At 36.8% G+C, this 12032-nt stretch overlaps 1 long non-coding RNA gene across 2 annotated transcripts in view; it reads left to right on the top strand.

Annotated features, from left to right (window-relative positions):
* Positions 1-11433, top strand: part of LOC120527500 — a 99411-nt gene extending 87978 nt beyond the window's left edge. Inside the window, exon 5 of one of the 2 annotated variants that reach the window (XR_005633347.1) lies at positions 10693-11433. This is a non-coding gene — a long non-coding RNA (uncharacterized LOC120527500). Of the gene's footprint in view, positions 1-10422 lie in introns of both variants that reach the window. The other variant, XR_005633346.1, reaches the window with a different exon arrangement.
* Positions 11434-12032: the final 599 nt, after the last annotated feature.

The following is a 12032-nucleotide window of genomic DNA, read 5'->3' as shown; positions in this document are numbered from 1 at the left end:
GGAGGTGATCTCTGGGTTATTTTTAACCATTCTCACAATCCTGTGCATATGCCGCTCCTGTATTTTTCTTGGCCTGCCAGACATGGGTTTAACAGCAACTGTGCCTGTGGCCTTCCATTTCCTGATTCCATTCCTTACAGTTTAAACTGACAGTTTAAACCTTTGAGATATATTTTTGAAGCCTTCTCCAAAACCATCATATTGAACAATCTTTGTTTTCAAATCTTTTGAGAGTTGCTTTGAGGATCCCATGCTGTCACTCTTCAGAGGAGAGTCAAAGGGAAGCACAACTTGCAATTGACCACTTTAAATACCTTTTCTCATGATTGGACACACCTGTCTATGAAGTTCAAGGCTTAACAAGCTAATCCAATCAATTTGGTGTGGCAAGTAATCCGTACTGAGCAGTTACATGCATTCAAATCAGCAAAATTACAAGGGGACCCACATTTTTGCACAGCCAGTTTTTCACATTTGATTTTATTTCATACATCTAAGTACTGCTTCACTAAAAATCTTTGTTCTGAAAACACCCCAGTACTCAGATGTTCCTTGGAAATGAAAGACATACTACTGTTATCTTTTTTGTTGGAAGTAGAGTTAATTATTATGCAGCCTGAGATGGGTTCCCAAACTTTTTCATATGACTGTAGGGTGATTCTCCCATGTGGCATGAAACAAAAATAATTATCTTAATTAAAAACTCCCAAAAAAGCAATACTAACCCAATAATCCATGATCCAGAAAAAAAAATAAAGTCAAAGAAAAAATGTACACTTTGAAAAACTGATAAACAAATCCTCAAATCACTATTACATTTACAGAAAATAATATTCTGTTGATAATCTGTCTAATATTATCAAGACCTAGTACTGTAGATTTACAAATTCTTTGTGTCCTGTTCTTCCTTTTCTGCAAACCTGAATGCTGGTTTACAACCATCTAGCACATAGTTTCTAGTTTATAATCAGTTACAGAAAGTATATAGAAAAGTAATCTTTCCCTGAATTTACCTTTGTACCCTCATTTTGTAAAGCTCAAATCTTTCTGATATTAAATTTCCAATATTGCTAATTTTGTTGTTATTTTAAAGGCTCAGTGTTTGAGAAGAGTCACTAGCTGTTCAGGGACCAGCATAACACTGCAATATTAGACCAGAGGGAAAATTTAGTGCTGAAAGCTGAACCAAATTTGTAGATCACTGTTAAAAGTGGAAGAACACACACTGAGAAATGTTGGATGAACATGATTAATTCCTGCAATCAAAGTGCAGGGTAGTTATTATTGTAAAGAGGAGCCCAAACTACTTCATCTCTGAAGGATGCAATAACTGACTGGTTTTAAATATTTAAATGCAGTCAATATACATACTCACCGCTGTACAAAGTCTGCTCAATTTATATTGCATTATTATTTATCATTAAAGGTTTCACACATTGTTTCTACTGTATCTATGAATAGACAGATGAATCATGACAGATCCTAGTCTGTATGATGACAAGCAAATCCAGAAAGAAGACACCTCTAAAACCTCTTAACTCCATTTTAATTTCCATTCCCCTTTTCTTGTGAAGGTACTGTAGCAGTAGCAACATGTCAAGTTTGACAGATGAGACCACTGTATTTTCAATGTTTTTTTCCAGTTTCTCCCACTGAATTCCAAGAAGATGCAGACTGAGTGAACACACATATCTTTAGTCGTTATAGCATGTTCTGTGTTTGTCCCTTGGTATACTGCTTCTATGCTATGCACTTTACAACCTATTGTTCATGCAAACTAATTCTTTTGGTCATCATGAAGAGCTCATGATCATATGTGAAAAGGTGTAATAGACTGACCGGTAAAATCAGAAACTTTTTCCAAACACTTAGCTTGTGCTTGACCAGCATGGTCCAGTACAACATCTGCAGAACTGCTGATGCTGCACAAGCACAATGATCAATCTCATTGTCGCCATTCTCTTATATTATGAGCCAGTCTCTGAGTTAATTGAGCACCTTCACTTGGCATACATTATTCATACTTTTGCATTTCAAAGTATTAATTTTCATCCCAAAAGCATCATACTCAGCTGCAAACTATTCAAGTACTTACCTTATATCACAGTCTGATTAGGAAAAGAGGACAGTATCATGAGCAAATAGCAGAGATGCAATCTCAGACCTCCAAAAAAATGAATCTCCAAATACAACTGTGCCTTGATATTTTATCCCGGGAAAAAAGTGGGGAGGAAACAAGATGCACCTTTGGTCAAGACCAAATTGATTTGATTTAACACCAGGCATGTAAACATTACTGTCACTTCTCATATATACAGTAGGATCCAAATGTCACACTGTCTTGGCCCTACTCTGAAAGAACCTTGCAGAAAGATACTACAGGGAACATAATAATAGGTTTTTCCAAGACCTCTAAATGCATATAGACAGAACTGGCAAGCTTGTCTAAGCCATCAAATATTGAAAGTCCACTCTTTCACAGTCAGGACAGAATCTTTGTTACTCTTTCTGATCTTCAGGTTCAACTCTCAAACAGGGTTTATGCTCTGATAACCCTAAACATTCTGTCCCAGAGAGACTAAGGAATGTGATTCATCTGTATACTGGAACATACCATCTGTTCTTATTTTTACAAATGGGATTCACCACCCTAACCTGCAGTGATTGATTCATTGTCCTCTTCTTTTACATACCACTGAACAGGAACTATAGCCAAAATATACTCAAAATATCCAATGTTTCTGTTATGATTATTTACAGGTTTCATTTTCTTTTACTCCTTTCTTTGCTCTGTGCCATGTACTTGTGGGTTGTCCTGGATTGTGGATACTCAAAATAAAATCCTGCATGTTAACACTTTATGTTTAGAAGAGCTATTTGCCACTACTGTCAGCTTTGATTTTTTTTTAGTGTTGTGGGTTAGATGATTTGATTTCTGATTTCCCTGTTTTGACCTTTAGCCATATTTTTACATTTCCATTTTGTCTCCTAGACCCTTATTCATTTCCTGCTGGGCCCAGTCAGTTTTCACTTTCTAGCAGAATATTTTGCAGTTATATCTCATTCACTCACGCAGGCTTCTATTTACTGGGCTTTTACCTCACCAACATAACCTTAAGACACACAAATGAACTCAGCCTCAATCAATACTAGTGACATGGCTTTTTCCAAACAGATCATAACTGCTACACCTGAAAGAAAATAATGGCTAGTCTAAAATCATTTAAACATAAGAATAAATGTATTGAGGGATGAAAAGGCAAAATTTAAGCTCTAGCCAAAGCCCTACTCAGAAGAAATATCAGAAATCAGGGAAACATTATTACCAGAAGAATAAAAGTCTTTTTGATATCCTTAAGTGATTTTCTTTCAGTACAAGAAACTGACCTTGAACAACAATAATGCATGTTAATTTTTCTTCCTATTTATCTTTAACTATTTAAATTTTTTTAAATACTTCAGTATTTGAAATTCACAAATATTTCAATGCTCTTTAATCTTGCTTGAATTATTAATTTTTGGATAATCCTGGGAGTTTGCAGTCATAATGTAACATCAGTTATGCTGGAGAATGAAGATTTTGCTTCCTGAACACTTTTAGTGCATCTTATGCATTTTGGCCAGCTAATCAAAAAAAAATGCTGTTAAATTGTCTTATCATGTACCATTTAATTGCTGTATTTTTAGGATTTCCCCTCAGTAAACATATACAGTACAACAACTGCAACTGGAACATCTTTGGTAATCTAAATGTAGTGATGCTGCTACTCAGAATTTAGCTCAGGTATACCAAGTCCTGTGGTTTCATTTAAGGATGAGTCAGCCATGTTACAGAGTCTCATTACATTACAAAGGACTGGCCGCTCCATATGTATTTGGATCCAGGGCAGAAAAGTGTGGCATATAAACCATTTGCTGACCCAAAAATGATATCTTTACTTCCTCTTCATATAAAACTTAAAATGATGAAAAAAATTATTAATGAATTTGATGTACACGAAAGTGGAAGGATTTTCATATTTGAGACAGATATTTCAACAAATTACTGATGCCAAGATTAAGGAAGGCATTTTTATATGTCTACAAATCAGACATGTCATCAATGACAAGCAGGTCCAGAAGAAAATAACATGGGAGGCATTCAAGGATGCTGTTAAGAATTTTCTTAGTAGCTACAGTAGCTTAGAAGCTACAAAAACACAGTTTCACTCGGGGTCTTCAATCGAGAGGGGGTCTGAGGCTCCTGTCTCCCAATCCCCACTGGGGACGAGCCAGTCCTAACTTTTACCTGGAGCTGGTCTCACCAATCGTCATTGGCCCTTGGTGGAGGATCCCACACATGGAGTCGAACCCGGAGCCTGCAGCCGCCACTCGTCCCTGTTCAGGCACCAGAAAACTGGGGAAGAAAGACGCTGAGGAAGACAGGAGTGCAATTTAATCAATGTTAGTTTATTTAAAAAAATAATAAACAGGTGAGTAGTGAGCATGGAGCTTTCTGCTTGCAAGTCAGAAAATCTCTCACTTCCCCTTCTTCGGGCTGCTTATATAGTTTTTTTTACCTCCCTGTGCCCTTTAATCTAATATTTTTACACTTGCTTCAGTGCTTCCTCTTTTTGCAAGATTTTTTCTATGTCAGCATACTTTATTTTGAGACATAGACATAGACATAGAACAGTCTGTTTTGCTAAAGGTTGCTTGTAGGTAATAATAAAAACATTTGTTTGTTAACAGTTGTTAACCCTGCTTTAAATATTCTTGCTTGCACACACACATATAGTAGTCAATTGTTTATATCAGTATATCAATATCATTAATACAATAAATAATACATACATTATAGCATTGTATTATATATTGTAGCTTCCACAAGAGCACCAAACTATTTCCAGTTAACTGATAACATGTTTCAAGCATACAAAACCATGAAGTGTAAAAAGTCGCTAAAGATTCATTTTCTGACTTTATACTTTGATGTCTTCCCTACTAATCCTAATACAGTTAGTGCCAAACATGGTGAAAGGTTTCACCAAGACATTGCAACGAAGGAAAAGCAACATCAAGGAAAATAGAAGCAATCCATGTGGGCAGTCTATTAATGGACACTGAAATCAGAAGGAGCAGGTCCTGAGTACACATGAAAATCAGCAGCAAAACATTTGTAACTCAATTGAACTAATGTAATATGTCGGCATCATTAAGCGATTAAACATGCTAAATTCAAGAAAAAATCATTTCTTGTTTCTCCAAATGCCTTCATGCTACATTCAGTCTGAAATTATATTTGTGTTCAGCTTGAAGCTGTCTCTAATAATCACTAAAACTTTTTCCAGAGGACAACTTAAAAGAAAATGTTGTTCTCCAATGTTATTGGTTGACACCTCTTGATGACATGAGTTTTCATCTCATAAGGCCTTACATATCAATGTATGTTTTTTTTTGTGTGTAGTAAGCGAATATTCTCAGTTTTACTGAAGAGTTTGCTGAGATACCTGAAATCTACATATTTCCTTTATTACAAACATTGAGATGGTTTACACTTAGCAGATTGAGATTTCTACTTTTATAAAAAAGAAAAGGAAACAAATTGCAGTATATTATAGACTCACTACTTAACATATTGGAAATTAGATTTTTCAGCAAGGAAGACAGAGGTTTTGAAGAAAGGTAGTCATACTCATTAATCATGGTGTCAGAGAGTGGTGGCGTGCTTGCATGTTGATTTGTACATGCAGGTAAGAATTTCACTGTACTCTGTACACATGACAATAATGACTCTTTAAACTGGTAAATGTCATGATTCGGCTAGCTACCTTCATTTCTCTCTGACTATTCCTTCAGTTTATATTTTTTTTCAAATACTGTTTGCTGGTTTGAAACAGCAAAAAATCCATTGGTAGGTGTTTTAACCATGTTGAAAATAAATTACATTCTTTCATGATCTGTATTGTTCTGTTATTGGTGTTGCCATTTTTCTTTACAATTGTTATGCTGTTACCAGCCAAGAAGATAAGGATCTTGTGACACATCACTTTATCAACATGACTGTATAAAATTGTGTTATTCTTCCAATTGTCTGAAATTTCAGATTCCTGCTGAAAAAAAACCTTTAGTGATGATTATTATTAATATATTCAGGTTACAATCTCTTCTGTTCTTTGCCTTTGTTAAATGTGTCTTCCTTTTAGCTTCAAAATCCTGCTCAGTGTCACAACTTTGTCATTGATTCATCTCCTGTTTTGGAAGGCAGGACACTAAACCTTTAAAGTGCCAAAACTGCAAAAAAACATAGTCTCAAAAACAAAAGAATATGTTTCCTAGTTAAAACCATCCAGAGAATTGCTAACCAAAATCTTCACAGAGTAAATAGTTTATTATAGTTTATCAAATTTGGTGAAAAGTTGCTGAGTGCTACTATCTCCACCCATCTGACCGTTCCTCCCTCCCGTCTAACCACCATGGGGAGCAGAGCTTTCAGCCGTTCTGCTCCCAAGCACTGGAACTCATTACCTGCGGATCTCCGAAATATCAATTCATATTCATCTTTCAAATGTAAACTTAAAACACATTTGTTTAAAATGGCTTTTTCTTCTTCCTCCTAATTATAGTGGTTTTGTTTGGTTTTAATTTTTAGATTTTTTGATGTTTAAGTTGTTTATAATTGTGTTTTGTATTTATTTATTTATTTATTGTTTGTTCGGTGTCCTTGAGTTCTCTGAAATGCGCCTTGTATAAATAAAATGTATTGTTATTATTATTATTATTATTATTATTATTATTATTATTATTATTATTATTATCTTAAATAGGTGGGGAGTGATAACATCTTATATCACATGACTTTCTTAGTCATGTTAGCTGCAATCAGCCTGGTTGTCAACATAAAAAAATCATAAAATGTTGGCAAAGGCAATAAATGAAAATGACAAAAAGAGGAACCATTCGACAAAGACGCATCCGACCTGCACAGGGTTGCCCCAAGGATTGGGGCCGGGCCCTCTACTTTTTTTCTCTATACACCACCTCACCATGCTCCATCATTCAATCCCATGGGTCCTCTTCTCAGTGCTATTCTGATGATACACAGCTGTACCTGACATTCCCTCCAGAAGACAACACAGTATCAGCTAGAGTCCCTGCATGTCTTACTGATACCTCAACCTCGATGAAGGGCCACCCTCTACAGCTCAATCTGGTAAAAACTGGGCCTCTTGTGATCCTGGCCAGCCAGTTTATTTAACTCCCTATCTTTGTACAGCTCAGCTCAGTGTTGCTAATACCTGCCAAATCAGTATGCAGGTGACGATTGATGTGCAGCTATTTTTTTCTGACCACATTTCTGCTGTTTTTTATTCGTTTGGGTTCATGCTGTACAACATCCACAAGATCAGATGTAATCTTACGGAATATGCACCACAACTTCTGGTCCAGGCTTTGGTCTTGTTGTGTCTGGACTACAGAAACTCACTTCTGGCAGGAATACCCGCATGTGCTATCAAGCAACTGCATATGGTCCAGAATGCAGCGGCCTGTCTTGTATTTGACCAACCAAGATGGGCTCATGTTGTTCCTCTCTTCAGGTCTTTACATTGGCTCCCTGTAGCAGAACATGTCAAGTTCAAATCTCTGATGCTTGCCTACAGAGTTGTCAGTGGGTCAGCACCTGTGTATATGGAGACACTGGTGAGGTGCTATGCTCCTTGTTGTCCACTCAGGGAACAGCATCTGCTGATACCCACCTCCGTGGTATCAAGTCTCAATCCAGACTCTTTTTCTGTGTAGTTCGTAGTTGGTAGAACAAGTTGCCCACCTCTGCCTGAACTGCTGACTCTCTCAATGTATTTAAGAAGCAATTGAAAACCCATCTGTTCTGTGAATATCTGTCTAATTGATTGAGACAGAAAAAAAAAACTTTGCTCTGTGATCTTTCACACTGTTGGTTGATCTGTTGTTACAGTAAGTTTAATTGCTTTATCGATTGTTAATCAATGTTTGTAAATGTATTAGTTATTACATCTTTTCATTTGTAGCAATCAGCTTCTGTTACCTGTCCTGCTACTCTTGCTGAACAATTAGGCTTTAGCCTAATGTGACTCGATTATGTAAACCTCTTTTGTAAGTTGGTTTGGATAAAAGCATCTGACAAACAAATACATGTAAAATGTAAATGTGAAAATAAATCAAATAATAATAAAATGATTCATAACTATTCAGTCATAGACAAAAATATGCAAAAGCCAAAAGTAAACTTATAGTAAGGCAAAAATTATAATTATGACATGAGCCAAAAGGCTGATTTGGTCTTAAAAGTTCTCCTTCCACCTCTCCCAGATATTTTAAGTTATTAAGATTTACTCACACTTGCTGAGAAAAAATGTGAGTAATTTGCTGTCTATCTATCTTTAGTAACTAAATTGTTTGTGAGAATTTTTTGAGAATGTCAGAAAAATCATTATTCATGGCCTCAGCAAATTCCTCTTACACAAAAACTTCCATGACTGCTCTAACTGCTGCCCAAACTATTTATTGATCACAGCTATATGCAACTGCTTTCACTAGTGAACTTTTGACCACACTATATCTCCTTGATCTTTCCTGAAATACATGACAAGCTCTTCTAAAGCTGAAAATCAGTCTTATCACAACATGACATATCTGTCAGTTATTACGAGTATGCCCTAAATAACCAGTTGTGTAATCCAGGTAAGTTGAGCCACTGAGTCGGGTAACACTTCAGTATCTCTGTTCACTCAAGTGCCCAGAACATATAGCCTTAAAGGACATCACTGACCCATGGCTTATAGAACTTTGGTACCAGGATCACTTACAATGCAACCTTATATTTGAACATGGTGTGTATTATGACCAGAACATGGCTTAAATTACACTTAATTACATATTCAGAAATCAGATTCACATCAAACAGACTATTTCCCACAGTCACATACTCCAGATCTTTCTTTCATTTCTGTCACTGAAGTTTCCAATTGGAACCTCAAGAAAGAGTAGATAGTATCTTTTCCAGCACAGAATCAAAAGTTTCTGAAAAGGCCAAACACTCTGAAAAGTGGTTAGGAGAATCAACACAAGCAGCATTCATATTGTTCTTAACCATATTAAATGCCAACTGTGTATTACCCACCTGTGTATGTAGCCTCACACCCACCTTGGTAACTCCAGAGTGGAGACTAAGTTTGATCAAGAAATGTGGTTCTAGCATCAGTACTGTACTTTAAATTAAATCCAACAATGCACAGCTGCTATTTTATACAGTGGATATTTTCCACACTCACTTGTCTCCCAAGTGGTATTGCACCTGACCCTCACCTTTTGCTTTGATGGTTGTAAGTCTGCATGTTGGCTCAACACAGCTTTTACAGGCTGAGCTCATCTGGTCTACATGTGACACTCAGCTACCAAGAGCTTGTCAATAAACAACACCCCAGACAATGTTTGCTAAGATTTATTTGTATCCCAATAACATAAAAACAGGGTAAGAAAAATAAAACAGTTATGAATGAACTCTCAGATCTTTCACACTGAAGACTTGTATAGTGGATGCGAGTCAGAAGCATTCAGTGGTCTATTAATGAAAGACAGAAGTACATTTCTTTAAGGTTATATTTTTTGTGTTGTAAAAATGGCCTCTCAGTGTTGACTGTTTAGAGATTCAGGCAATAGATAGCACTCATTAATTGATTTAATGGCACATTTACAATTGGAGTAATTATAACTATAATAAAAAATGAAGCTTATTAAATTCTGAACCATGTAAATTATATGAATGCTTATTTTACTGACAAATTAAAACTTCAAATTAATCAGGTGTTAAGTACCATTAAGTGCACAGGCTGTAAATGAGATGGCTATTGAATGGGAAAGTATACATCTACTTTAATTTGAACTTTTTATTTGAGTTTTTCTCAACCAACCAAATCATTTGAAAATTTTCATGGTTAAAAAGTCTTTAGGAAAAAGCTTTTTTTTTTCATTAGGTAAAGTAGTAGTGCATTGGATACTAGTATAAATTTGTCAACCATGAAAAATTTTCCTGTATCATTTTTACCACAGTTTAGCTCATCAAAGACCAGCCTTTGTTACTTGTTGCTAATGTGATGCACATGTTGTAGTGGCATGATGGGCTGTTGGTATTCCATTACATTCTGATTCAACATGGAATGTGGCAGTTCAACTGTGGAGATGGAAAAAGAAGTCAAAGAATAGACATTGGGCTTTCTTTGTGAAATTGGAAGAACTGATGGCATGTGGTACTTGGCCCTGAATGAGGTCTTCTTTCGAAAACAATATACTGTATGTATAATGTATATATGGCATATAGGCTAACGCATGTACTGAATCACATACACACACCTTGCACGTTTTGTATGCTGTTACCCAGTGAATTGCTGTCTCACTGTCTTCCAGACAAGGATACAATAATCAAGAAAAAATATTATATATAACCACAATTGTGGATGAAGTGAGCTTCTTCTGCATCCCCGATGATATATGCAAATATGAGAAAAAAAAGTTGCCTTTCTTTATGAGCATGGAAGGATTTATGAAGCATTGTACTTGGCCAAGTTATTTGAAAATATTGAGAAAACATTGCACGTGAGTGGGTCACATGTTTTAATTGATTTTTGCACTGCTGCAGGACAGGTTTCTCTCTAAAGAACTATGTATTATTTTTAGAAAGAAGACAACTGAGGAAGCTACGCACAGGAAAAGCTGTGGGACCAGATACAGTCAGTTCTCGAGGTATTAAGGCCTGTGCTGGCCTTTGTGATGTCCTCTATCACCTGTTCAGTCTGTCCCTAAGACTCCAGAAACTGCTGCTGCCATGGAAAACATCCTGCCTTGTTCCTGTTCCTAAGAAGGCAGGCCTCTTCACCTGATGACTGCAGACCAGTGGCACTTATGTCTCACATCATGAAGATCTTTGTGAGACTGGTCCCGTGACTATACAATTCCTCTTGTACTAGACCACCTTGAGCCACTATAGTTTGACTATTGGACAAAAATTGGAGTGGAGGATGCAATTATCTCTCTGCTCCACAAGGCTTATTCTCGCCTGGAAAAAGCTGGTAGCACTATGAGGATTTTGTTTTTTGCTGGTGGAAGAGCCTATGATGTCCAGGATAATGGACTTATGTTGGGCAGACCATAGTTTGTGAGAGTCAGGGACTGTGTTTCTGATACAGATGTGAGCAACACTAAGGTGCCACAAGGAACAACCCTGTCTCCTTTTTTCTTCACTCTGTAAACATTAAACATAACACCAGGTCATGTCACTTGCAGAAATTCTCAGATGCTGCTGCACTTATGGGGTGTACTGATAAGTGGGATGAGATAGAGTAGAAGAGTCAGGTGGAGAACTTTGCTTCTTGGTGCAAAAAGAACTGTCTGCAACTTAACATCAGCAAAACCAAGGAACTGATTATTGACTTTCACTGCATCAAAAAGTCTCTATGTCCGGTCACTATTCAAGGAGTGGATTTAGATGTGGCCCACTATTACACGTACTTGGGGGTGCACATCAATGACAGGTTGAACTGTTCGTGGAACACTGAAGAATTATATAAGAAAGGGCAAATTATTCTCTTCTTCCTTAGGAGATTGTGTTTCTTTAATGTAGGAAGTGAATTCCTTCACATCATCTACAACTCTGTGATGGCAAGTGCAATTTTCTATGTTGTGGTGTGCTTGTAACATGAGTTGAAGAGAGGTCCACAAGTCAATTTAAAGGGCTGGCTCAGTTACGGGATGCACTTTGGATCCCGTGGAGAGAATTAAAGCAAAATTGAGTGCCATTTTGAATAATGCTCATGTTCCTGAACAATGCACATTGTGTCTCTGACACTATCACTGAGTACTTTCAGCCAATGAATTATTCTGCAGATATGCCTGTAAGATGCCTCATTGTGACTTTGACTGCCAAGTGTAATACAGCGAGTCCACGGCTCAGAATAACAGGCCAGTTTTAAATAAATAATCGCTGCACTCGTGGCTTAAAGAGGGGGTATGGTAGTGTG

This window comes from Polypterus senegalus, chromosome 4 (genome assembly GCF_016835505.1).
Source record: "Polypterus senegalus isolate Bchr_013 chromosome 4, ASM1683550v1, whole genome shotgun sequence".
Lineage (NCBI taxonomy): Eukaryota > Metazoa > Chordata > Cladistia > Polypteriformes > Polypteridae > Polypterus > Polypterus senegalus.
Note: the sequence above shows the minus strand (reverse complement) of the source record. Positions and strands in the feature narration are given on the sequence as shown.